Source organism: Paroedura picta, chromosome 12, assembly GCF_049243985.1.
Source record: "Paroedura picta isolate Pp20150507F chromosome 12, Ppicta_v3.0, whole genome shotgun sequence".
NCBI classification, from domain to species: domain Eukaryota; kingdom Metazoa; phylum Chordata; class Lepidosauria; order Squamata; family Gekkonidae; genus Paroedura; species Paroedura picta.
The window spans coordinates 31813927-31838606 of record NC_135380.1 but is presented as its reverse complement, the minus strand read 5'-3'; the positions used below and the strand labels follow the sequence as shown (position 1 = coordinate 31838606).

General features: G+C 43.9%; 1 protein-coding gene across 7 annotated transcripts in view; it reads right to left on the bottom strand.

Annotated features, from left to right (window-relative positions):
• The window catches only part of SCAI (suppressor of cancer cell invasion), a 69646-nt gene that overhangs the window by 41391 nt on the left and 3575 nt on the right, over nt 1-24680 (bottom strand). The window contains exon 3 of one of the 7 annotated variants that reach the window (XM_077305508.1): nt 21266-21431. The exons of the other annotated variants lie outside the window; for them this stretch is intronic. The gene's annotated coding sequence lies outside the window, so the exon portion shown is untranslated. The remainder of the gene's footprint in view (nt 1-21265; nt 21432-24680) is intronic. 7 annotated transcript variants of the gene reach the window in all.

Sequence of the window (24680 nt, the reverse complement as noted above, 5' to 3'; positions counted from 1 at the left end):
GCTCTTCTTCCTCCAGATCCTGTTTTATCCCAAAGCTTAAAGTAGGTTGGAGAGGGGATCTTGATTCATAGGGGGGGGGGGGAGAGAGAGACCACATGTCCACATTCATGGGGGGGGGGAACACATCTGCCATGTCCAGTACCCACTTAAGTTTCCAGTACCCACTTAAGTTTTCCCTTGCTTCCATCTAATCTGAATGACAACATGTCCAGACAGAAAAATGATACACTAGAGGCACATTTCACACTCCGCCTCTTCAAGGAATGGGTGCTACATATGGAGCAGGTGCTACAGAAATTGCAATTTCTTGAGCTGTTTCTTTTTAAAGTAGGTCCCCAAATGCCCCAAAGCTGAACTAAAAAATTAGGAAACTAGTACAGAGGCTTTTCCAGCTTCAAGAACCAATCTCAAAACTGCCTCATAGGATCTATCTAAGATCTACATATATATCAGCATTACTGGTCTGAAGCAGCAAGTCCACTGCTGCTGAAAACCACCTTAGCATCTGGCAGTCAGAGAAAGTTGCACTGCTATATTAGTCATAAAAAAACATACCCTCTAGGAGTCTGCATCACGCCTCGCCTTTATCTGTATGCCAAGTAAGAGATGCAAGATTCACAGATGGATTTCTAGTAGTTTCCCCCCCTTTCTGAAATAGCAGCCACAGGAGATCCGATTCAAGTGGCCATTGCAGCACGGAGGAGGGGGGATTAAGCCTTTCCCCTGGCACAATGTGCCCAACCACTAACACTCCCACTGGGGAAAACAGACAGGCGGGCTACAGGTAACAGCTGGGGAAGGGGATGAGCGGTCGGGAAAACAAAGCAGGAGGAAGATGAAATCCCCCCTCCCACTCTGCAGTCCCCACCTGGACCGAGGCTGCAGGTGACAAAGGGGAGATTCTGAAGATTCAAGCATGGATCTTCTACCATGTAATTTGGTTTAAGCCTCATCTAGTGGCCATCATGACATTTTATGAAGGTGAATTCTGTACACTAAGTTTATGTTCTTTGGAACTGCTTTTCTTCTTCAGCAGTCCTAAACCTGTAAGCTAGACCAACTCACTTATTGGTGTGGGTGGGGTGTGTGACTCTTCCCTTCACCATTCATAAATGAACTTAACCTGCCAATTTAAGAATCTTTCCCCCAAAAAACTAAGAAGCCCCAAATGTTTCTCAAATCCTCTGAACATTTTAGCTTCCCATTTTCTGCACCCAGAGACTACAAACAGCTGAAAGAAATGCCAGAGAACATAACCCACTACTAGAGTTTGATGCCTACAGCCTGCCAGGGGTTGGTGGTGCTTCCTTTTGGCCTCTGGCTGATTGTGTCAGAATGGCACAATTCATTTAGTTTTGCTTTTTTTTTTTAAGCAAGCCACTTGGCTGGGTAAGAGTGGCATTCAGTATGCCACTCACTGAACTCAGTTCTTTTAAAAATGCAAGTTTAATCAGATGCAAAATTATTTCCCTGAATATCAGCCAAGCCTTGGACAGCAATAAACTTCTCATGACCCAGGGAACTGATCAATGTGACCCAGTGAAGCTTCTTTTGCTAAAATTAGAAAACGAAGGGGAAAAAAATCTTATTCTCTTTCAGGCTCCAGTAGTTTCAATTACTTTGCTTCCGGCTCTGTCCCTTAATAACCTGCCAGCAACCTTGCAGGACAGAACAGCAGCTGCAAAATTTCTAAAGGACAAACAGGAGAGGTCTGGAGAAAGATGCTTACAAGTGAGACAGCCTGGATCTAGTAAGGCAATGGGGAGGGCCCACAGCACCATTTAGATATACTTTACATGAGTAAAATCCCCTGCCTCCCAATATCACATTAAAGGGCCACTTAATCCCTAGAAACAAGAGTCATCAATACACAGCTGATTTATTGCAACCCCACTGAGTTTTCAAGACAAGAGACTAACAAAAGTGGTTGTCATTGCCTTCCTCTGCATAGTGACCCTGGAATTCATCGGTAGTCTCCTATCCAAATCCTAACCAGGGCTGACCTTGCTTAGCTTCCAAAATCTGGTGAGATTGGGCTAGCCTGGGCCATATGAGTCAAGGCCTCCTTGGTCTTCATATATGAAATGCAGATGCTGTGTTTTTCCTCACTGCACATCACTTTACACTTACTTACACTGAACCTTATTTGCTATGTTGTTGACCATCCACTCCATTTCAAGAGATCACCTTCATAATTCACTTTGGTCTTCGGGACATCAGGTAGCAGGACACCAGCCTGACAATGCAGAGAGCCATTGGCTGAAGTAAAGAATACTGGCTAGTAGAGGAACACACTGCCGGACTCAGCAGAACATGCCCCTCCAATCCTAGATGCTTGGAACTTCTGCAAGATCCATACTTCAGGTACCTTCCTCATCAGAAGCTGAAAACAAGAAGAAAGACTTTTTCTGAACCCTTCCCGTATGCTGCTTCCATTGGAGACTTGCTTGGCCTGTTCTACGTTGGTTTTCAGAAAGACTACAGACACCTTTTTCAGCAGGCAGTTGGCTGGATTAATAAAGGTGATTGTACCATTGGCTGTGGTTTTACTTGGGGTCTATGAACAATGTTTGAGGGTTTTTATTGCATTCACATTTTGAATTGGTATTTTATTTCTTGACTCTTCAACTACCAGATTTTGCAGCTCAACAACAGAGTTAAAAAAGCAAAAGCAAAAACATTTCATATATTGTTTTTAGAAAAGGGCTGAGCATCTCATAGGAATTTGGACAACAACTTTGCAAGGTAGGTCCACTATGGTAGGTAGATGGGCAGCTGAGGGTGCAAAAGTGGCCTGAGGCGTGCCAACTTCTCAGCAGGTTTGTAACATAAATGGATTGGATTTGGCTCATTTTCTTAGCTGCTATGCTACATTAGCTCCCTATGAATCAAGTAAACAAAACCTTGTAACCTGAACATGTAAGTGCTCACATGACTGACATACCAAGCTCAGCCATGTTCTTTCCACAGAAAGTACAGACTTTCAGATGTTCATGGATTTCAAAAAAACCAGACTGTTTTGTACAAGATTTGAGTACTTCTAATCTGCTTTTCTCCACTTACTCAAAGCAGCTTAGAATGTCAAAACAGCAAACCCTTAAATACTACAAATATTGTAACCCAGATTACTTAACACTAGATGTACTTGCCAACAACAGACTAACCTGCATGTTAAGGTGACTGGCTTTGGGAACAATAGTCCACCCCTAGGCACTTCCTTCCAGGAGGTGGCTTCAGGATGGGGGGAGAACAGATGAAAACAGCCTCACATCGTTTCTGGCTCCACGGGCCAATCTGGGCGCAGCCAGCAAATCCTGGCTCACCTGGGTTGGGCTGCCCCCATTAGCCAGCTGCAAGGTGCACACGCAGCCTCGCAGCCACACACTCCATGGCCACCAAGGAGGGCGCTCCCATGGCACCCTGCCCAGCCCACTGCTCGACCTGGCCGCCAGCTCGTGCAAAAGGCCAGCCAGCTGCGGGGATGTCAACCGAGCCGCCAGCAGCATGCACAGGTAGGCCAGGGGTGCCACCCTCAGGGGGTAGGGTCCACCACTAGTGCCTGTTGCATTGCTGGATGACATCCATATAACACATTCTCATCTGTAACCATTCCTGGATGCAACGGGCTTTTGGGCTAGTACACAATATAAACTATGGAGACTGAGGTCACAAAGGAGATATGCCACCAGCATGCATGTACTTTGGCAGTCCAAGCAGCAAAATGGGGTGGCATAACTGGGTGTTACAAAAAGCCCAGCAGCCCTAGAGGGATCCTGTGGGTCAGAAGCTAGACAGACAACTAGTAGCTCATTGAGTAACCTTTCCAAAGTGCCTCATTTCTTCAGTTAGCATTCATCTCCATTAACATAGTTTCACAGAGGCACTTACCTAGTTCTTCTGTGGCAGGGCAGAATCAGCTTGGCAAACCATGTTTCTGAACTCCTGTAAACAAGAAGTTATGTGTCTTTGCCTCCTTTTCAGGCCATATGTATGTCCCAACAGTTACACAGGTCGAGCCAAGGCAGGCACATAACAGATTGCATGAACCAGATTCTTATAATTTATTTGCGAGGCTGAATTAATTACACATCATTTTGCACAGCCTTTTAGAGCATTCAAAGTGCTTTGCTATGAAGCCGCCTTATACCACTAGTTTATCTACAATTAGCAATAGATCTGCATGGCCTCAGATCTAAAAATTATTTCCTAAAACAATATGGTATCTTTAACTGGATATACCAGGAACTGGACCCAGGACCTTTGGCATGCAAAGCATGTGTTCTTCCTCTAAATTATGACTTCTTTTCTGGTTAATGAATTTATCCTGACAACTACTCTGGGAGATTGATCAGGATTTAACCTACATAGTAGATTGAGTCATATCCTGCAATACAACCATAAGATTTATTGTTGCAGATTTCCTCAAGGCATGCTTATAGCATGCCTACTTTGCTTACTTTTCAGCAAGAAAGGTCTTCTCTCCCCTGCTGCACTTTCTTCTGACCATCAAGGATCATCAAGCTGAGGGCTTTAGCAACCATCACATCTTTATTAAAAATTGCATGTTGCCCTACAATCAGTAGTTATATTTTCATAGCAGTTTACAGTATAACATAATCAAAACAAGCCAAGCAACAAGATACTAGAACAAATAGCAAGCAGAGAACTCCTTCTCGAAGTCTGCACCCACAGAAAATGGTAGCTGGAACAGGACCTTGTTGGCAAATAATAAAGCATAGATAGAGGGGTTTTCCAATGTGGGATAAAATACTCCCTGAGATACTCCAGTCCTGACACTGCTGCCCCTTTAGGTCTTCACAAGTTGAAACAAGCACTCAAACTGGGCCTGGAGACATTTTAGTGACCAATACTGTTTGCTGATTAAGCCTCATTTGCACATGTACATTAAACTGTAAGACATACTGCATTGCTTTTTTTAAAAAGTAGCAACATTGGTGTGCTAAAGCAAACTTTTTTCCATGAAAAATTGAGAGTGCTCTGTCCAGTCAGACTAGCAGGAGTCACTGCCATCTAGCACCTTCTGCTTCTTCAGCTTCCTTCTACTGCAGACCTTTGGAGCAGGCTGAAGAGAAGCAGGAGGACCTCTGCATTACAACTTCCATCATATAAAGCCATGGGTAAGAAACCACAGCTTCTCAGCATGTTTCTGGGGTGCTGGATGCATGCCATTCAGCAACACTTGCTGCTACTGCTGCTCTTTACAGCCAGACTTTCCATACTGTACAGAGGAGGCACAAAGCAAGGAAAGTGACAGTCTCTTTGTCTTTCAAGCTTCTACTATTCCCACCCCTCTATTCTCCCACAACACCACCTAATAGCTCTATTATCAGTGATGGGATGATAGAAAAATCACATTTGTGTGTGTGGAGGGGGGGCGGGAAGGGAAATAGTTTACAAAATTCCAGGAGCCTGGTTACCAAGGGAAGCAGTAAACCAAGCTGGGGGACAAGAACAACGTAACCATTCTAGATCAAGCATCCTATGTGTGTGTTCTTCTGAGGGAGATCCCAAACAAAGTACAGGGGAAGGTCTGTTTTGTACAGGGGAAGGTCTGTACAAAGTACAGGGGAAGGTGGCTATCAGAAGTCCCATGGACAAAAGCAGCACTGGACTGGATATCAAGGAAGTACATGCAAAGCAGCAGAAACAAGAAAGCTACAAAAACCCCCAAAACCCTTTTGTTATTTTTAGCATTTAATAGCAGTCAACGACTGGTGGTACAATGCAAACAGCAGGTCCAATTAAGATGGCAAGAACAAGTCCCAACCTAGCCTCAGTGCCAGTTTTCCTTTATGTGTATTTAAGTAATAAGAAATAAGTAGTGATTAATTCTATTCAGCTTAGAAAGCTGTTCCTTCTGCTTGTCCTTCACTTTGACGCACTCTGTAGCTTTCAAGCAAGCATTACAAAAGGTTCTGAGGAACAAGACAGACAAGAGATGAGGATTATGGTTGTACCCAAACTAGTTGTGGTCACATTGCCATTTGATTTGCAAAATGCCAGAACAGCCAGTTCTCTGAAGAAGCTGTCCCCTTTTCAAAGCTTCTATATTTAAAAACAAAGGTAGAAAGAATTTAAGGAGGCAGCAAAATTTAAAGATGACCTGTTTCTAAGCAGATACCCCAGTGCACTACTTGATAACCATTACCTCAAAGGAGCAGTACTGAATGTGTGTATCTAGCAGACTGCCAGGAGGCAAAATATGTGCTGCACCAAATGCTCATAAGGACACCCCCTTAAACAATGCAGCGGTTTGAGGAAGGTGCTAACTCTGAGCTGAAGAGGTGAGGGGAAAATACTAGTCCTTTCTCTGCTAAGGATTTTTCTAGTATCAACACTGCCACGAACTACATTCACCTCCTATTCTATCCAGGATTCCTTATGTTTATTTTTGCTGTGGTACCCTAAAAGTTTCCTTTTTATATTTCAGCATAATATTTCATGGACTACAGCATATGCCATCAAATACCGCTGACAAAAACAGCTCTAAAACACGTCTTTAACTACCTTAGGACTCCTGAATAGAGGCATGGTATGTGCATCTCTGCCAGTAAAGGGGACAGCTCCAGTTCAGAGGTATTAAATTTAAAGTCACCCTTTACTGCACTGGCTTTCAGTTGAAGGCCCCTTTCACATTGCTATCCTGAAACAAATATTATCTGTTGTTGACCCAAATCTGAGCAAAGAGATATAGGGACAGAAGCCAGCTTGGTGTAGTGGTTAGGAGTGTGGACTTCTAATCTGGCATGCCAGGTTCGATTCTGCACTCCCCCACATGCAGCCAGCTGGGTGACCTTGGGCTTGCCACGGCACTGATAAAACTGTTCTGACCGAGCAGTGATATCAGGGCTCTCTCAGCCTCACCCACTCCACAGGGTGTCTGTTGTGGGGAGAGGAATGGGAAGGCGACTCTAAGACGCTTTGAGCCTCCTTCGGGTAGGGAAAAGCGGCATATAAGAACCAACTCTTCTTCTTCTAATACCTGCTTATCCAGGGTTCTACCACTGAACCATGATTCTTCCATCCAACAAACTATGACAGTGACAAGTATAAAGCTGCACAACAAAACAAAATCAGAGTCCAGTGGCACCTTTAAGATCAACAAAGATTTATTCAAGACGTGAGCTTTCGAGTGCAAGCACTCTTCTTCAGACTATGAACTGATCATCGTGACAGTGGGAATATATAAGCAAAAGTTAATCCTGTTAAATAAGTAAACTGTGTCACAACATCCAAATACAGCCGTATGATAATTCTTTTCTAAAACGGCCAACCAATCCTCTCCAGTTCAGTTGTAGTTCACAAAAACATAGAAATAAAACTATGTCAGTGATTAACGGCTTCCACCCCACCATTTGCTGTATAAAGCTGACATATGAGTAATACCTAAAAGACCAAAATTAGCACATATCTGGAAAGGTCTTATAAGCAGCAAGTATTTCAGAATGTAGCCTCCCAGATACCTTCAGACTTCCATAATGAATTAGCTACTTCCACTACCCAACCTTTCCTTAAAATCCTCTACCACTGCACAGCTTTGCAATTAACAAAAAGGTAGGTGGTGCTTCCAAAACTGGAGGCCCAGGAAGGAGCAAGTGATCAGATACAAACCCCCTCTGAGGCATAGAATGAAAACCGACACCATACCAACCATAATTAACCTGTAGCACAGACAAGGACTAAACTATATCCTACCCTTTGTCAGCTCATCTAGAAAGATGCTGTTTTTCCAGTGAATATACATGAACCTCAATGCACTTATCCACTACAAAGTGACCAACTGAAAGGTGTCTACATTTACTGTGCTTGCCAGCGTTTCACTCCTGGCATGCCTGAGAGAGACAGTTGTCCGGAAGGATATAGTTACAGACTCCATTCCTTCTCTTCCATGTGAGTGTTACTTGATCTGCTTTCAAATCAATTTTTAAAGTCATGAATTGCTCCAGATTATAGAAACAAGAATTGGCCCGAACACATAGCACTAGAGAACAAAATCACTGCAGATAACTGGCTCAAGGGACCTTGATGGACTTCTTAAGACCATAGACCTTAGACAACAAGCAAAAAAGGAACAGCAAGGGTGACCTCCCACTGCCTGGTGAGAGAGTGGTCTGCAAGAGAGGGTGGAACAAGATTTTTTGATGCCCTATGTAGCACAACAGGCCTATTCCACCCTGCCCACCCCAGGGGTTCCGAACACCTGGAGAGCCTTCTCTCTCTCTTTATATGGAATTGCCTGCTGAGAGGGACAGAACTCCCAGCTTCCCTTCTAAGTTGATTTATTTATTATAAATAGTTGAGGCCTCATGGACCCAACTGCCAGCATTCCCTCTCTCGGAGCTCTCTAGTGTGTATGAGATGGTAGAAGTCTATGTGGTTCGGAGAATCACTTTCAGCATCCAAAGTTACAAAATATTAAAATGTTTACAAGCATACTTTTAGCACAGCACTGGATTGAGCAAAGATTCCAAAAGAAATGGATAAAACACAATTCCTCTGTCTCTCTCAATATACATGCCCTATCAGATGTTAAAATATAGAACAGTCTCCTTTAGCTAAGGTAGATACTGATTTCTACAGAGTTTCCATAACCTGGAAGTTTTATTCAGCTCTCCAGGTGAGGACATGGTCAATAGCTGACTGCTCTATACTTCAGTTAAAAGATCTGTCTGCACTGATGGACCCAGGGTAAAAGAGATCTCGCTCCCCTGAGTATTATCACTTCTTTTTCCCGTTCTAAGTCAGGCTGGGTCACAGAAGCATTTCCTATAGATCTCCAGGAAATCTCCCTTCCTGGAGTCTCTCTAGTATTTAAAACCTCCAAATCTCTGTTCCCTGCTTGAAGAAAGGGGAGAGCTTGAGCCCAACCCATTACCTCTATTAGCATTTGTATGAAAGTGGACTGAGGTACATCTGGAATGCAACCCCTCCCACTTCCTATTCTGTTAAAATTCAGAGTAGAAAGTTGTTAAATGTAAAGCTCCACAGAAAAAGGGCATTTCTTCATACTATGTCTAAACAGAAAAAGATTTTAAATTCCCACATTTTTGTTCTGTAATAATTATTTAGGATACATCTACATGTATGTGTCTCAGCAGATATCCAGACGAAGACCCTCAGGACAGATGAAGACACAAGAATGACCACCTGTAAGCAGATGGACTTTGCAGACATCTCTAAGTTAAACAAAGGACATGCAGAAGAACAAGACTCGATAGCAAGGCATGAATTAAGCTAATCATACAAGGTTTCAGAGACCATTTGCTAGAGAGAGGATCTAGAAGTATTAAGCCCCACTCAGACAGCCCTTGTAATCCATTTTGGTAGATGGTTATTAACAGATTTTTTGGTGTCATTTCAGACACAACAGTTTTAGCTACTGGCTAAGGGATTTTATTTACCTTCTCATACAAAGCCACTTGCACCCAGTTAGCATAGCAAGGTTGAGCCGTTCCTGAGATAAACTGCTTTCTTCTGTTTTTACCTCTTCTTTGTGCTTCTGAATCACTCTTGTGTGCTGTTTAAACTGTCTTCGTGCAGCAAAAAAAGCAGACTTCCCTCAAATTTAAAGAAAATGTTCTAATTGAATGCTATAGCACTAGATACTCAAATACTTTGGCCACCTCATGAGAAGGAAGGACTCCCTGGAGAAGAGCCTAATGCTGGGAGTGATTGAGGGCAAAAGAAGAAGGGGACGACAGAGAATGAGGTGGCTGGATGGACTCACTGAAGCAGTCAGTGCAAACTTAAATGGACTCTGGGGTATGGTAGAGCAGCAGTCCCCAACCTTTCTGCCTCCGGGGACGAGGGGAGAGCCGATGGCCTGGGTCGTACATGCGTGGCAGCTGCGCACAAATGCGCATGCGCAGTTGCTGCACATCGCATGTTCACCACCAGGGGGCACTAACGTGTATGCACGCAATTGCCGCACATGCATGCTTTTGCAGGGGGCGCAAACGCTCACGTGTGGCCACCACACGCATGCGCGTTTGTGTCGCGGGCATGCCGGCGGCCGCGCCTACCTCTTCCCTTCCTTCTCGCTGTGGGGGGGGGGCAGGCACAGCTGCCAGCAGCCCAGTACCATGGTCTTCGTAGCCCGGTACCGGTTGATGACCCCCGTGATAGAGGACAGAAAGGCCTGGAGGATCATTGTCCATGGGGTCACGATGGGCCAGACACGACTTCGCACCTAACAACTACAAGCACTAGATCAATAGAGCTCTTCAGTGCTACAGTTGCACCAAAAGTTCAAGGAAGATCATGCAGCGAAAAAGGGTGGGGCGGGCGGGGAAAACTACATGCTGTTTGAAATTGCCATATCGCTTCAGAGATGGATCATTAACAGAATAAAATTAGCAGAGTTTCCTCTCCCCACAACAGACACCCTGTGAGGTAGGTGAGGCTGAGAGAGCCCTGATATTCCTGCTCAGCCAGAACAGCTTTATCAGTGCTTTGGCGAGCCCAAGGTCACCCATGTGGGGAAGCGCGGAATCAAACCTGGCTTGTCAGATTCGAAGTCAACACTCCTAACCACTACACCAAGCTGGCTTCTGTCCCTATATCTGTTTACTCAGAATTGGGTCAACAACAGATAATATTGGTTTCAGGATAGCAATGTGAAAGGGGCCTTGAACTGAAAGCCAGTGCAGTAAAGGGTGACTTTAAATTTAATACCTCTGAACTGGAGCTGTTTTTCCTCATGAGCAATGTTGCTTAGGTGATATTGGAAGCGAACATTTCCTCCCTGACCCCTTTTACTAGCAAGAGGTTCCACCCACCTTCATAGGGGTTTTCCTTACAAATGGTTTATCCTAGTCTATACTGCAAGTCTCCATTTCTGCTCCTTTTGTCCCCTCTGATGAACCATCCTGCCTTTTCTTTTCCAGCTCTGCCAACAGTCCTTATCAAATTCCCACACAATATCAAACTATAATATAATCAGTAGCAATTATACTGATGAATATAAAAGATTAATAAGATCTGAACCAGGTTGTCATATTAGAGTCTGGGAGAAATTTATGTGGTCAGTGATCCTCAAAATCTACTGCATTCCTTTTGACTTCATTTGGATCACTCGCTTGAGCCATCTGGACAATTTTCTGTTTTATTTATTTATAGATTTATATACCACCCTCTCATGCAGCTCAGGGCAGTTTACAAAGACCATAATATGTACATGATACAGTCTAATATAGTTGGATAACAGTGTCATCGACATTGCGGCGACTTCAACAATAGTACCATAACATGGGTAACAAAAGAACATTTAGTCACAGTAACATTATGGCCGCACCCCTGTAACCGTGGTATAGTGATAGAGAGTACCAGACTAGTACTTGGAAAATCCAGGTCTGAATCCCCACCTGTACCACGAAAGCTCATTGGATGACCTTGGGCCTGTCACATATGCTCAGCCAGACTACCTCACAGAGCTGTTGCAAGGATAAAAAGGTGGGGAGAATAATTATGTGTTTTACCCTCCCCTCCCAGGAGAAAGGTGGGATGTAAGAAGTAATATTCTACACCAAAGCTGATTTTGCAGCACACATACTCTACATTTGCAAGCTCTAGATGGCAAGTGCTAATTAATAGGATGTGATGTGAAATAAGCACTGCCTTGCAGCAGGGGTGAGTCTAGAGCAGGGGTAGTCAACCTGTAGTCCTCCAGATGTTCATGGACTACAACTCCCATGAGCACCTGCCAGCATTTGCTGGCAGGGGCTCGTGGGAATTGTAGTCTATGAACATCTGGAGGACCACAGGTTGACTACCCCTGCTCTAGAGAACCTTAATAGTCCTTTCCAGTTAAATCACTGCACTTGGCAGACCAAAGGACATATAACAAGCAAGCATGCTACTTCATCTTTTTACTAGAGCAAGATCCTGCGGCAAACTTACGTCACTAGCAGGCAGCACTAACCAGCCTCTGCGAGCATCATCCCAGCATGACTCTTCCCCACTTAATGTCTTCTTCTCCCCCAAAGGTTACTGCCACCATGACATTCGCAGGGAGACTCTGTTGTTATAATTACTGCGATCCAACATCCTAATAATTATTTTGCTCTAGTCACCCACGTGGAAAATTGTATGTGTACAAGAGGACGTATTTTAAAATTAACTTCTCTCCCACAACACAGCTAAAGTGGGGAGAACTAACATAGAAGAGGAAGATTTGTGCCTCTAGAGAGCCACCTCTATTCATATAGGCAGCTTCCTCTACAAGGATAACCCTACTCCAAGGAGGCCTTTCTGAACAACCCCATGCAAAAATTCCATATTCAGGTTAACCAGGTGATACATGCTTCAATGCATTAATGCCTGTATTTGCAGCAGCCCTGAGAAATGCTGTCACAACAATGAAAATCCCCGCTTCCTATATATACGAATAGCCCAATTTATGCTAACATTTTTTCATGCACGTACAAGTTTACATACTGTCATGGAGAAACTGTATCTGCTCCCATGTAGGGAAAAAGCCTACTGTCTTGAGGTCCAGCTTGTTCACTCAGAACATTTCAATGACAGCTCAGCCCCATTTAAGGAAAAAACCACCTACACACACACCATTGTAGCCATGGACAACTATGACCCACCCACACTGTACCAACTTAAAGGCATCAGCAACTTGTGTGGCATGCTAAGCTAGGCCATTAGCTAAGTCTATGCACTCTCTGTGGGCAGAAGAGAATATAATATAAATGAAGCCTTCTTACCCAGCATGCTACAGCAGCCAAGAGGACAATATAGCAACAGTATTAAGCTAAAGGAAAACCCAGAAAAAGATATCCCCCATCCTCTTCCCTATTCTTTCAGCCTTGTATTGTTTTCTCTAACAATTGACCACATATTTGTCAGGTCTTTGACCCTTAGAGATTCTATTCATAGCAGTTCATGACCTCTTGTACAGCCCATGCACAAGGGCCAAAGGTTGACAACAATGCCACCTGAATTTCCACTCTGACCTGATCGGCACTTCTTTCTCCCCCTGAAATGTTGCACTTGGTTCAATCACTGCACAATTAGATCCAGAAGCTTTAAAATGGCATTTAGAAAGAAATTTTAACTATAAACTCTTAGAAATACTGGTTTTCCTCCTGTGCCAAGAATCATTTCAAGATAACTCATTTCGCTTGAAGTGGAATTCCAAGGCAAGATGCAGACACTTGTTTCTAAGAAGTTCACAAAGAATTCAAAGCAAGGAAAAGAGCTTCACTAAGACCCATTATGCACGGGGGTTTTAGCGCACATTCGGGGTGGAATGGCGGCGACTAAAATCACCGATAACGCACGGAGCCGGCTGCAACCGGCTGCAGCTTCGGTGCATGCCGCTGAAAAAGCCGCGTCAGTGAAACGCGGAAGAAAGCGCAGCTTCCGGGTGAGCGGGGCGCAACCAGAAGCGGCGCCCGGATCGGCGCGTGCATAATCGGTTACTCTGGGTTTTGCCGCCATCGCGCCCCGCCCTGTGCATAACCGGTATGCGTCGCGTCTTCCCCCTCCGCGTTTTCCACGTGACCCGAAATCGCCGTTTCGGCGGCCGTGCATAATGGGCCCAATACAGGCAATTGAGGGGGTGGGAGAACACTTTTACAAATGACATTCTACAAGTCAAACATAATTCAAATCATGCACTAGGTAGTTGTGGCTAAGAGGGCCAGCATGGATTAGTGGTAAGAGTGCTGGGCTAGAATCTAGGAAAGTTCAAATTCCCTCCACCATGGTAGCTTGCTGGATAACCCTGGAAGAGTCCCATCCTCTCAAGCCTAACTTACCTCACAAGGTTTTTGTGAAAAAGGAAGAAAGAAGAATGATGTAAACAACTCTGGGTCTACCTTGGGGGGGGGAAGTTGGGGAATAAACATTATAAATTAAATACTACATGAACACTGGTAGTTTTTATTGAAAATGTTTATATTCTGTTCTCTCACATACTTCCAAGGCACCTCAAAATTCTCATAACAAATCTTACTATTTGGCACATGAAGTGCTTAGGACATAACAGAAGTGCTCAGCAGCCTAACAAGAAGGGTGTGGAGAGAAGCATAGCTCAGTGACAGAACACATGTTTTGCAATGCAAAAGATCTCAGGTACAGTCCCTGGCAACTCCTGTTCAAAGGTTAGCAGAGCTAAAAAAGATCTGAGAGAGACTATGCTTGGCTGGATGGGCCAGTGTTGTGGCAATTTCATATGATGCATCAGCTGTCATTCCAAGGACACCTGGTATTGTGGAAGCAGGGCCATAACAATACAGCATCTCCCATTACACAAGAAGCTAAGGCTGCCTTGTCCTCATATTACAGACAGGGACGCCAGCCAGCTCCATTTTATGCACATCAAGTGGCAAGTTGCCAACTTAGCTAGCAGCAGAGCCAAACCCTGCCCCTTTACCTCGAGCAGTCAGGAAATGCATGCCTAGAGCAGCCAAGTTCCTGGACAGCATGCGAACACTGGGGCAACTTCTTGCTTCTTCAGGGGGCAGCTCATTGAAGAAAAACTTCTGGAAGATACAACTAAATCCATCTCCTAATGCAAATACATTACCTTACCTAGTAACCATAGTTAAGAGATCAAGCAATGTTATATCTGCACAGAAAGAGCCCTTATGGTTACAACAAGAAAGCTGCCAAAAGACACACTTATATTAGCCTGAAGAGTTCAAGCCCAAGATCAAACATTCTTCCTAAAAGGTAGTAATGCGGCTTCTGGCAAAAGGAGGCAATCTCCAGAACCAGGGTGGCACAGTGGTTAGAGTGATGGACTTGGACCCGGGGAACTCTTGCCTCCATCCACAGGCCTAGCCTGCTTCACAAGGCTGCTGCAAGGATAAAATGGAAGAGTAGAGCGAAAACCATGCATGCCTCCTAAGCTCACTGGAGGAAGGGTAAGGTTAAAATGTACTTTTTTTTTTTTTTACTTCATTTCCCATGTATGCTGCTGTAGATGGTACCACTTGGAATCACTCAGCATGACGCAAACAGACTGCTTTATTCTCTGATAAACCCCCCCTGAATCTGAAGTCAGGTTAAGGTCAAAACATGCCGCAACAAACCATTTGGAGATATAGCTGCGATTATTGTTTTTAATTTTTTAATGATTTTATTATACAATTCAAATTATACATAAATATAATTTTATCATGTTGATTTTATTACATTGTAATGTTGGAATCTGCCCAAAGCCAGCTTGCTAGGAGGGGCGGGTTACAAAATGAAAGATAAAAAAGATGCAAACAAAATGCTCTCCAATAGGTGGCTAGAGCAGCACAATCAGAAAAGTGAATCATAGAAATAAGAGGGGCTTTAAAGGCCATCTAGTCCAACCCATTGCTCAGTGCAGCATCCACGATAAGTAGCTGCTGCTTGAAGACTGCCAGTGAGGAGGAGCTCACCATCTCCTTAGGCAGCCTATTCCACTGCTGAACTATTCTGACAGTGAAAAAAAACTTTTCCTGATATCTAGCCAATATCGGTCTCCACATAATTTAAACCTATCACTGCAGGGCCTATGCTCCTTTTCTCCAGGCTGAACATTCCCAAGTCCCTCCGCCTTTCATCATAGGCTTGTTCCCCAAGCCCCAGATCATTCTCGTCACTCTCCTCTGAACCCTCTCAATTTTGTCCACGTCCCTTTTGAAGTGAGGCCTCCAGAACTGCACACAGTACTCCAGGTAGAATCTGACCAATGTGGTATACAGTGGGACTATGACACCTTGTGATTTTGATGTGATGCTTCTGTTGATACAGACCAAGACTGCATTGCCTTCTTTATGGCCGCATCATACTGTCTACTCATATTCAGTTTACAGTCCACAAGTACCCCAAGAACACATTCACACACTGCTACCCAGAAGTGTATCTCTCCCATCCAGTATGAATGCTTCTCATTTTTATGACCCAGATGTATTCTCCTTATTGAATTGCATATTGTTCTCATTTGCCCACTTTTCAAGCATGTTCTGATCTCATTGAACTCTATTTCTATCTTCTAGGGTGTTCGTGGCTACTCCTAATTTGGCGAACAACATGCACATTGCGTGGTACTATTAAAATAAGTTGTGCACCCATCTGAATGTGGCAAGCTTGTTGTAGTGATTAAGAGCTGCAGCCTCTAATTTGATTGCCCACTCCTCCTTCACATGCATCCAGCTGGGTGACCTTGGGCCAGTCACAGTTCTCTCAAAGCTCTCTCAGCCTCACCTACCTCACAGGGTGTCTCTTGTGGAAAAAGGAAGGGTAGGCAATTGTAAGCCAATCTGAAACTCCTTTGGATATTAAAAAGTGGGGTATAACAAGTCAGCTCTTCTTTTAATGACTTGGCCCAAGCTTTTTTGGGGGGAGAGAGAAGACTTGTATGTTGGCCCAATAAAACTTTGTGATCTATTTTGTCTTGAGGTGAACACTAACAAATTAACGTAGAATCTCTCTACCAATGAGCAAGCAGAAGTTACCATGTGAAAAGGCAGTACACCCCTGAACACATGCTGGTAGAGATGGACTATTGCCTTCATGCCTCATTGGACATCCAGTTGGAAACATCTGGCTAGCCACTGTTGGGGACAAAACCCTGGACTACAGTGATCTTTGGATTGGTCCAGCAAGGTAATTCTTATTCTCTCATGTCATTGACCAAGCAGATTTCCATCGTTTCTGCTGTCACCACCATCCTGTCAGGGGGACAAAATTAAAACATCCAAGACCTGCTGTATTGCTAAGGCACTGTGTCTCTAAACTACATTAACTGTCCCACCCAACATCCTCAGGAAGCCAGAATGATACAAGTCACTAACTTATCCTGCAGCTAAGCTTAGCTGATATCCCTTGACAGGCATAAATTGCTAGGTAATGTTTATTTTGGCCATGAGCTAATACATTTCACATGTACTAAACTCTGCTTGACAATCTCAGCTGTGTTCATACATATATGTTTGTACTGCCAAAAAAAGAACAAGCTAGTTTGTTTTTTTTTAACTTCAGATTTACACCCTGCCTTTCTCCACAGTGGGGATCCAAAGTGGCTTACATCACCCCAAAAGATTCCATGAGAAAGTCAGGGTGTAAATCTGAAAGTGCAGAATACAAATTAAGAAACAATGCCGCATTCTCCATTAAAAAAAAAATGTCTCCAGGCCACATGCATTTCTTATTCCAGGGAGAGATGCACTGTCTCCCTCCTTTCCCCTCACCACAAGTTAAGACAGTGGCAGAAGAACTCTAGGGAGCATATGAATGTAAGAAGCTGTCTTATACAGAATCAAGTTATTGGTGCATCTAACCCAGAATTGTTTCCTCTGTCCAGCAGCCACTCTCCAAGATCTAATGCACTGAAGTATCTTCAACACCTGCCACCTTAGACCAAGGATTAAAACCTTAGGCTAAGGAACTGTCCAGCCAGTCCTCCACCAGCTGCTTGGGCTCCCAGTGGAATTCTGAATTAGATGCAAGGTGCTGGTACTTTTGTATGCAAATCATGCACTTTGCAGGAGAAGAGACTGAGTAGATATAGATGGTCTCAAAAGTCCTGAACAATTGCTGTACCTTGGTCAGAGCCAGCCTAACTACTTCCACACATTTATTAGTCAGAGACAACCGGAAAAGAGAAAAAAAAGAACCCCCTGCATTTCGGTTTACATAGGCTCCTCCCACCACAACACCTGGAAAGAATTTTCACTTACCACGTGCATCCAAGCAAGTGGCTGTTCAGGGCTGCAGAGGATCCAGTTTGCCAAACAGTTCAAACAGGCAAAAAACCAAAAACTAATTCCTACCGTTTCAGATTTGGTGCTGCCTTGAAAAGGCATTTAAACAGGCTGAATTTAAACACTATTGATTCAGATGGTTTAAAACAGTGGTCCCCAACCTGCGGTCCGCAGCCCGGTGCCGGGCCACGAAGGCCAGGGCGCCGGGCCGCAGTTCCCTCTCCCCGCCCCCCCCGCAGTAAAAAACTTCCCAGGCCGCAAGCTTGTGGCCCGGGAAGCTTCTTACTGCGGGGGGGGGGGAGGGAATAAGGGCCGCGCCTGCGCACATGAGCGCTGCGCGGGCGTGGCCATCGCCCTGCCGGTCCCCAGCCAAAAAAAGGTTGGGGACCACTGGTTTAAAATGTAGGGATGGAGGGGTTCCATTCAGACAGGTCCAAAAAGTATGCTTTAATTCAGGTACTTTTGGGCTTACCAAATCGAATCACCCATCCCTACCTCTACAACAGGGATTCCCAACCTGGGGGTTCATGGTCTTTCCCCTCCTGTCTTAATGGACTTGGCCACAAGCTAGGGAATTGACTGTCTCCACTCGGTGGATTCAGTGGGTGTAAAAATCAAAGTGGGGGAGTTGTTTATGGCATGGCATGGGAATCTTAGCTGTCTTAAGCTCCTGCTCTCCTTTCCGGCCACCATAGTAGTAATAAAGGGGAAGAAGTGAAAGGAGGACAAAAGATGCAGGTGGTGATGTCACTTCTGGTAAAGTGTCACTTCCAGGGGTGTGGCAGAGAGGAGTGACCAGCTGACATCACTTCTTGGAGACCTCAAAGCCTAAAAATTAATTTCAGGGGTTTCTCCATGATCAAAAGGTTGAAAAAAGAGCCTTATTCACAATGCTTCTATTAACATCCCCTTCCAGCACAACCCACATATTCACCTAAGGACATGTGATATGGTTCTGCTGCCGAAGTGAGCATATTCAGCTCTATAGACAGCCTGGGAAGCATAAAGTACACAATTCAAGCTCAAGAGCATAAAAAATACATTTAATAAAATTACCATTACAAACAATGAATACTGGAAAAGCTTTAACATTTATATCCTTCCTCTCTTCCAAGGATTTCAGAGTAGCGCATCATGCTTCTGTGTCTATATTTTGCCCTGATAACAGCCCTTTGAGGTAGGCTGACTGACTGCTCCAACATTATTTAGTGAGTTTTGCAGTAGCTTGGTAATTTGGATGTAACCTCTCTGGTGCAATTCCAGCAACCTGAGCAGTACCTGTCACTGTCTCCACACTGATTTCATCTTGGTTCCATTATAAGCCAAGGTCTTCCACAGAGCCATCACTCAGGTGAGGCAATTCATCTCAGCTAGCAGATTTTGAGGCACTATTGAAAGGGCAGAAAACAAACTTTTTGTTTCTTATTATATTGCTGCTGCTATTGTAGAAGAGGAAGGAAAAGGAATAAAAGATTGATTTTCTTGCTTTCTGCATTATGCCTTCAGTTCCCCCTGGTTCCTTCAAAGCCATTTTCTACAAGCCAAAGGAACAGTCAGCTCATCTGAAGACTTCACTATTATATTTTTTAAGTTTATTCATTGTTTTTTTGTATTTAAAGAGTTGATATGCAACCACATGTCCATATAGCAGACAGATAGGGAACAAAAATAGCTCAGACTGGAGGATCATGGGTGTGCTGCAGGCTCAATCCCCCCTCCTTCTTCCAATCCCCTCCTCCATAGTTTGCCATGGCATCTCAATTGGGTCACTACACTCCACATAGTGATTTGCAAACACATTTCACTCCAGTTTAAATATCAGCACTAACCAAGGCTTGCCTTTCAAGCGTACTTGATCTAAGCCATCCCAGAAACTGTAAGAAGAAATTGCATGGCAGTGGGGAGGAGGGAACATACAAGTCTACAACATATTCCCAATATTTCAAACGGCAGATAATCCAAATTGAGCTTATTTCTGTTTAGAATGTCTGAGGAAACAATTTTTTACTCCAGTACTGAAGCCTTCCTTACAGGTCACTGGGCAGCCAGTTCCAGACCTGTGGTGTGGTCAATTAAAATATCTGCTCCAGATCCCACCAAGATGTTATTATTCAATTAAAGGAATCCAAAAGAATACCCCCTAAGATTTCCTACAGATTCACCAGGCCTGCTAGCTTCTTGTCTAAATGCCTTTTTTACTCTCCAGTTTTAGTTTATTGAAGGAAATCTCTCCCCTTCCCCACCCTGATGATAGATTATCACAACAAGGGTTTCTCCCCTCCCACTTCTGCCAGGCACTGATCCTGTCTCTTGTGGTTCTGGCCAGACTGTACAGGAAGGAACTGGACTCTGATGACTGAACTGAAATATCAAGTTACTCAAATACTTCACAAGGCAGCAAGAGAAAGAACTGGACAGAGATAATGGTAGGAGATTAATAACTGTTCAAAACACAGCTTGTCTCACCAATATAGAGCCCTATAGGCAGGTACAACACACATTTTCAGTCAGTTTTGCCATGGTCAAGGCCTTCTGGAAGTTCTACATGTCACACAATCAGGTTCACTTTAGGTCACCAAATGCCTAGACAGCTGAAGCACTGCCTGTGTTGTGCTTAAGATCTCAAACCATCTCTAGCACAGTTCACCCTATTCAAATCAGCAGGAGGCTAGTAAGACAGCAGTTAGAGGCAACGAGGCCAAATGAAATTTTCTTCCATCTACCGCCCCTCCAACTGCTAACATGGAGTTCCATCTACCGCCCCTCCCAACTGCTAACATGGAGACAAAATAGGAACACAGAAGACTGGGGGCTGTTGCCCTGGGATTTGCTTAACAGATCTTTCCCTGGCCCCCTCCACAAAAGTAAGTGCAAAACTTTCTTGTGCAGACTTATAAGCAGACACTTGCTTTGGGACACAGGATAAGAATGCAAGTCTTCCAGGTAATAAGGCAAGGGAGGCTGTGTTGATCCACTTTGTGGGGGAAGTGGATGCTGACCCACCACCCTCCCACTTAATTATCTATTTTGTAACATTAATTGCTGACCAGGGGCCAACCTTCTGCGATGTTTACATTTGTTCTTGCATCTCATAAGGCAACTGCTTGCAAGTGGCCATCAGCTCTTTAAATAAAGAAGACCACTGCTTAACAGCTGTAGGAAATCTCATTCAGTTCTAGTATGGAAGTAGACAATTTCTGGGTTACACACTTTATGCAAGCCACACCTTACTGAGGCCACTTCATCGCAATGACAATAGGAAGCATCACTGATTTAAGACAGGAAGAAAGAATGGGATCCAACAGCAAAGAATAGGAAATCCCAAGTGCCACTTTTCTTTAGACTCCAACATCCCTAAAAGATCTTATTTGCTGACTCTTTGAGGGCATGCTTTGCCAACAACCCCCTCCGTTCTGGAGAGGACAGCTGCCAGAGAACCTACCAGTAACACAATGAAACAGAAACATATCCCTTCAGTTCTCCCGAGGAAAAAAAATAAAGCAAGCTCAGACCATATATGTTGTATTTTTTTTTACAATAAATATTCTTACCCTTATTGCACCTAAGGCAGAGAGATGGCCAACTTCTTCATTCTTGGGAGTTAACTTTATTCTCCAGGCCAGAAGTGTATTTTGTTGCACGCAGCTTGAGTTGCACAAGTGATCAGAGTTACAGAGCACATGTGCTCAGTCAGAGCCAGGGCATGACATACAACACCTGGAAGGAGATGCAACATTAAACTGTGGAATCTCCGAACTTTTGCAAACATTGTCTCTTCCTTAGGAGTGAAAATCAGGGTAATATTTTACTATATTTCGATTTATGTTCTATTTAAACTGCAATGGACAAGACTGTCTTGAACCAGATCAAACACAGTCCACCTTCTAGCCACCTCTAGTACCTGGACAAGACAGACTTAGTTTTACTTCACTTGGCACTACCAAAAATATGTTACTCATCAGATCATTTGGATGTACCGCATTCCTTAGCCCTAGTCATCAAACCTCCTTATTTAACAAAACCAAGGTCTTGGGGCCGATATCAATATCCCAGAGAAACAAAAAATACATTCACACAAGGTCCACGACTGCACAAAATTCTAAACCCCCTCCTTCCATGGCTGCCAAAAGCCAATACAAGTAAAAACATCTGTGCAGTGCAGCAACTGAAGTGTTGCACTGAGATATGGGGGGAAAACAGGTGCTAACTGTTGGTCAACAGGGTTGATAAAATCTTTTTTTTAACAAGTATCTTAAATTATTTTAAGTTTCAATTACAATGTCATTGAAATAAGCTGGTTTAAAATAAAAATTTTATTGGATATCTTAATTCTTAACATTTGCTATGATTTAACGATGGCTGAACAAAGTTAATAGATTTTTTTAATATGTGAAGAGGGTATCCCACTTCTGAAATTAACATCTGCATTATGCGTTCTCTATGTTTGATGAGGCAGGGCCTTTTTGGCAGCAGCACCAAAGCTGTAGAATATTCACATGGCCCCTTTACTGTTCATGTTCATATAAGTTGCTGTTTGTGGGATTGATCAAACCACAATGGGGCTGAACTGACTGTGCTACCTTAGTCTGACCATACAATAGTGGCATTTTAATAACTGCGGTGGTTTCTTCTTTTGACATTTTAGATTTATTTATGTTTTAGCATCTGAAGTTCACACAATTGTCCAGATGCTTGGGGAAGGGTAAATAAATGTTACTATTAATTACCAAATGTTACTATTAATTACCAAACATTTGGTATTTATTGTGCACTTCAATGGACAGAGAGGCTAGTAGATCACAGGTGACAGGAGACGTCATTTTTCTACACGGGTTATGCTGTGCTCCTATTTTATGCTCTCCAGCGGCCCAGGCTCCAAAACATGTTCTCACATTATGAACATTTGTTAAGGAGCCAAACATGAACATTTACATTTTATCTCATAGCGAAAAACAATTCAGCCTACTAAACACTTGCCCTTGATTAGGGGAAGTTGTAGATGCTTACTGCTGAATCCTGCCCATCTTTGTTTAGAAGCATACTTCTTAACAAGAACATAAAATTGCAGTCTTCTGTATTAGTCCTTCAAGAAAATAATTTTGTTCAGTAACCTTACACATGCTTGTAGGAAGCAAAACAGATCTCTCATCTCTTCAGCAAACCGTGCTGCAGTGTAAAAACAGCACATGGAGCTGTATGACCAAAGGGTGAGAAATGTGTGGACTGGTGGTGATTACAGTATTAAATTTGCTAAAGGACCACTTTGCATAAAACATAACACCTGCCATCCCCCACCAGGGACACCCTCTGATAGTGTGGGTGGGGGGACAGGGAGCTCCCTGTTAGAAAGCAACCTGAGAAAACACATTTGTTTTTTGTGCAAATCAAAAGGAAGTCCTCAAATGCATTATGAGATGATGGTACTCTCATATATGCTCAAGTGCTAAGCCTTAACAGGCAGAAACCAACATCTCAAATTGCACCTGCAGAGTCACAAGAAGCTCAGGCACCAGAGCACCCGCATAACGTACTCCCCTCAACCTCCCTAACGGACAATAATCGGGATAATGTTGTCCAAAGGGAGTTTTCAACCTGACATTGACGGTTCTGGAGAGATGCCAGCAATGTTATACAGCAAATACTTCACAGAAAGAGACAAGATGTAAAAACCTGAGCCACTTGTAGAATTTACAAATTCTAAGCAAAGGTGGGCAGCAGCCAGGAACCCATGTGATGGATTTGCTTAATAATAAAGCCTTCAAAAGCCACTTTTCTATATGCATCAATACCTTTTCCTACTCTCCGGCAGCTCTGTAGTGCTCTCTCACCCCCTCTACCAAGACATCCTATTCACTGTGGGGAGGGTGGGAAAATAAGACCAGATTTTCAGAGCTCCTTGTGATTTAGCAGAGCACTCTAAGAACAGACACAAAAAAAGAAAGTGTTTCCTACAAGCAACAGACACCGGATGAGGAGAAAATGCTTGCACAAGCTGAACTCTCTCCAGCCTTTTCATTCTGTACCTAGCACAACAGGCTGTACCCCCTCCCCCAATTCATAATGGCACAAACCGCTCTCCCCCCCCCCCTCACTTGCCATCTTCACATGCAGTATTCTAAACAGCTGCCCACGGACACCTTGCTTATTCCGGCCCCAGTGAAAGGGCAGATCTGTGAGCATAGCCAGCTTACCATGGCTGAGAGCACTCGCATAGGAAGCGTCTATTCACACGCACAAGGAGCTGATGTCATTTCAGCAATTGGGGAGGAAGGTATGGCTTCCAGCGGTAGGCAAGAAAAAACAAAAAGAGAGAGCGACAGGCACTCTGCAACACTCAGCCTCCAACACACTACGGACTGCTTATGTATCTAATAAAGAGATGGTGGAATAGTGACCTGCTCTGAAGTAGATAAACCTGTGGAATAATCCTCACTACACACACAGGAGTGATCCTCCAGTTCAAAAATTAAACCCTGGACTAAGGAAAAGGAAGGCAACAGGAAGTGCAGCTGCAGGAGAGGGGGGGGGAGGAATACAACTGCAGTGTGCATTTTCAGATGAGGTTCCTGTGCCTGAACAGACAGAACCACAGAAAAGCATGTACAAAGCTCTAAGCAACAGATTCCCTCAAGAATTCTTTTAACTAGCATCAAGCCAAGAAAGTACATTGCTCTCTTCAGTGATTTCTTTTGAAGAAATGGAAAGGGGAAGTCTCCATCTTTCTGTAGGAAACACTAGGCGTATCATTCCTCTGCCTGCAGCTTGCATTCCATTCTCCAGGTTCCTCTTACAACCAACGACTGAGAAACCTACCTCCTGCCTCCAATCTACCCTTGTCCTCTCCAGGGTAACAGGAATACAACAAAACCTTTTTCTCCACCACTTTGAAGCCCAGATTTCATTCCTGTAAGCCCCTGCTCCCCCTCCTTCCCAGATCCGGGAGATCACAACATAGACATGAAACTG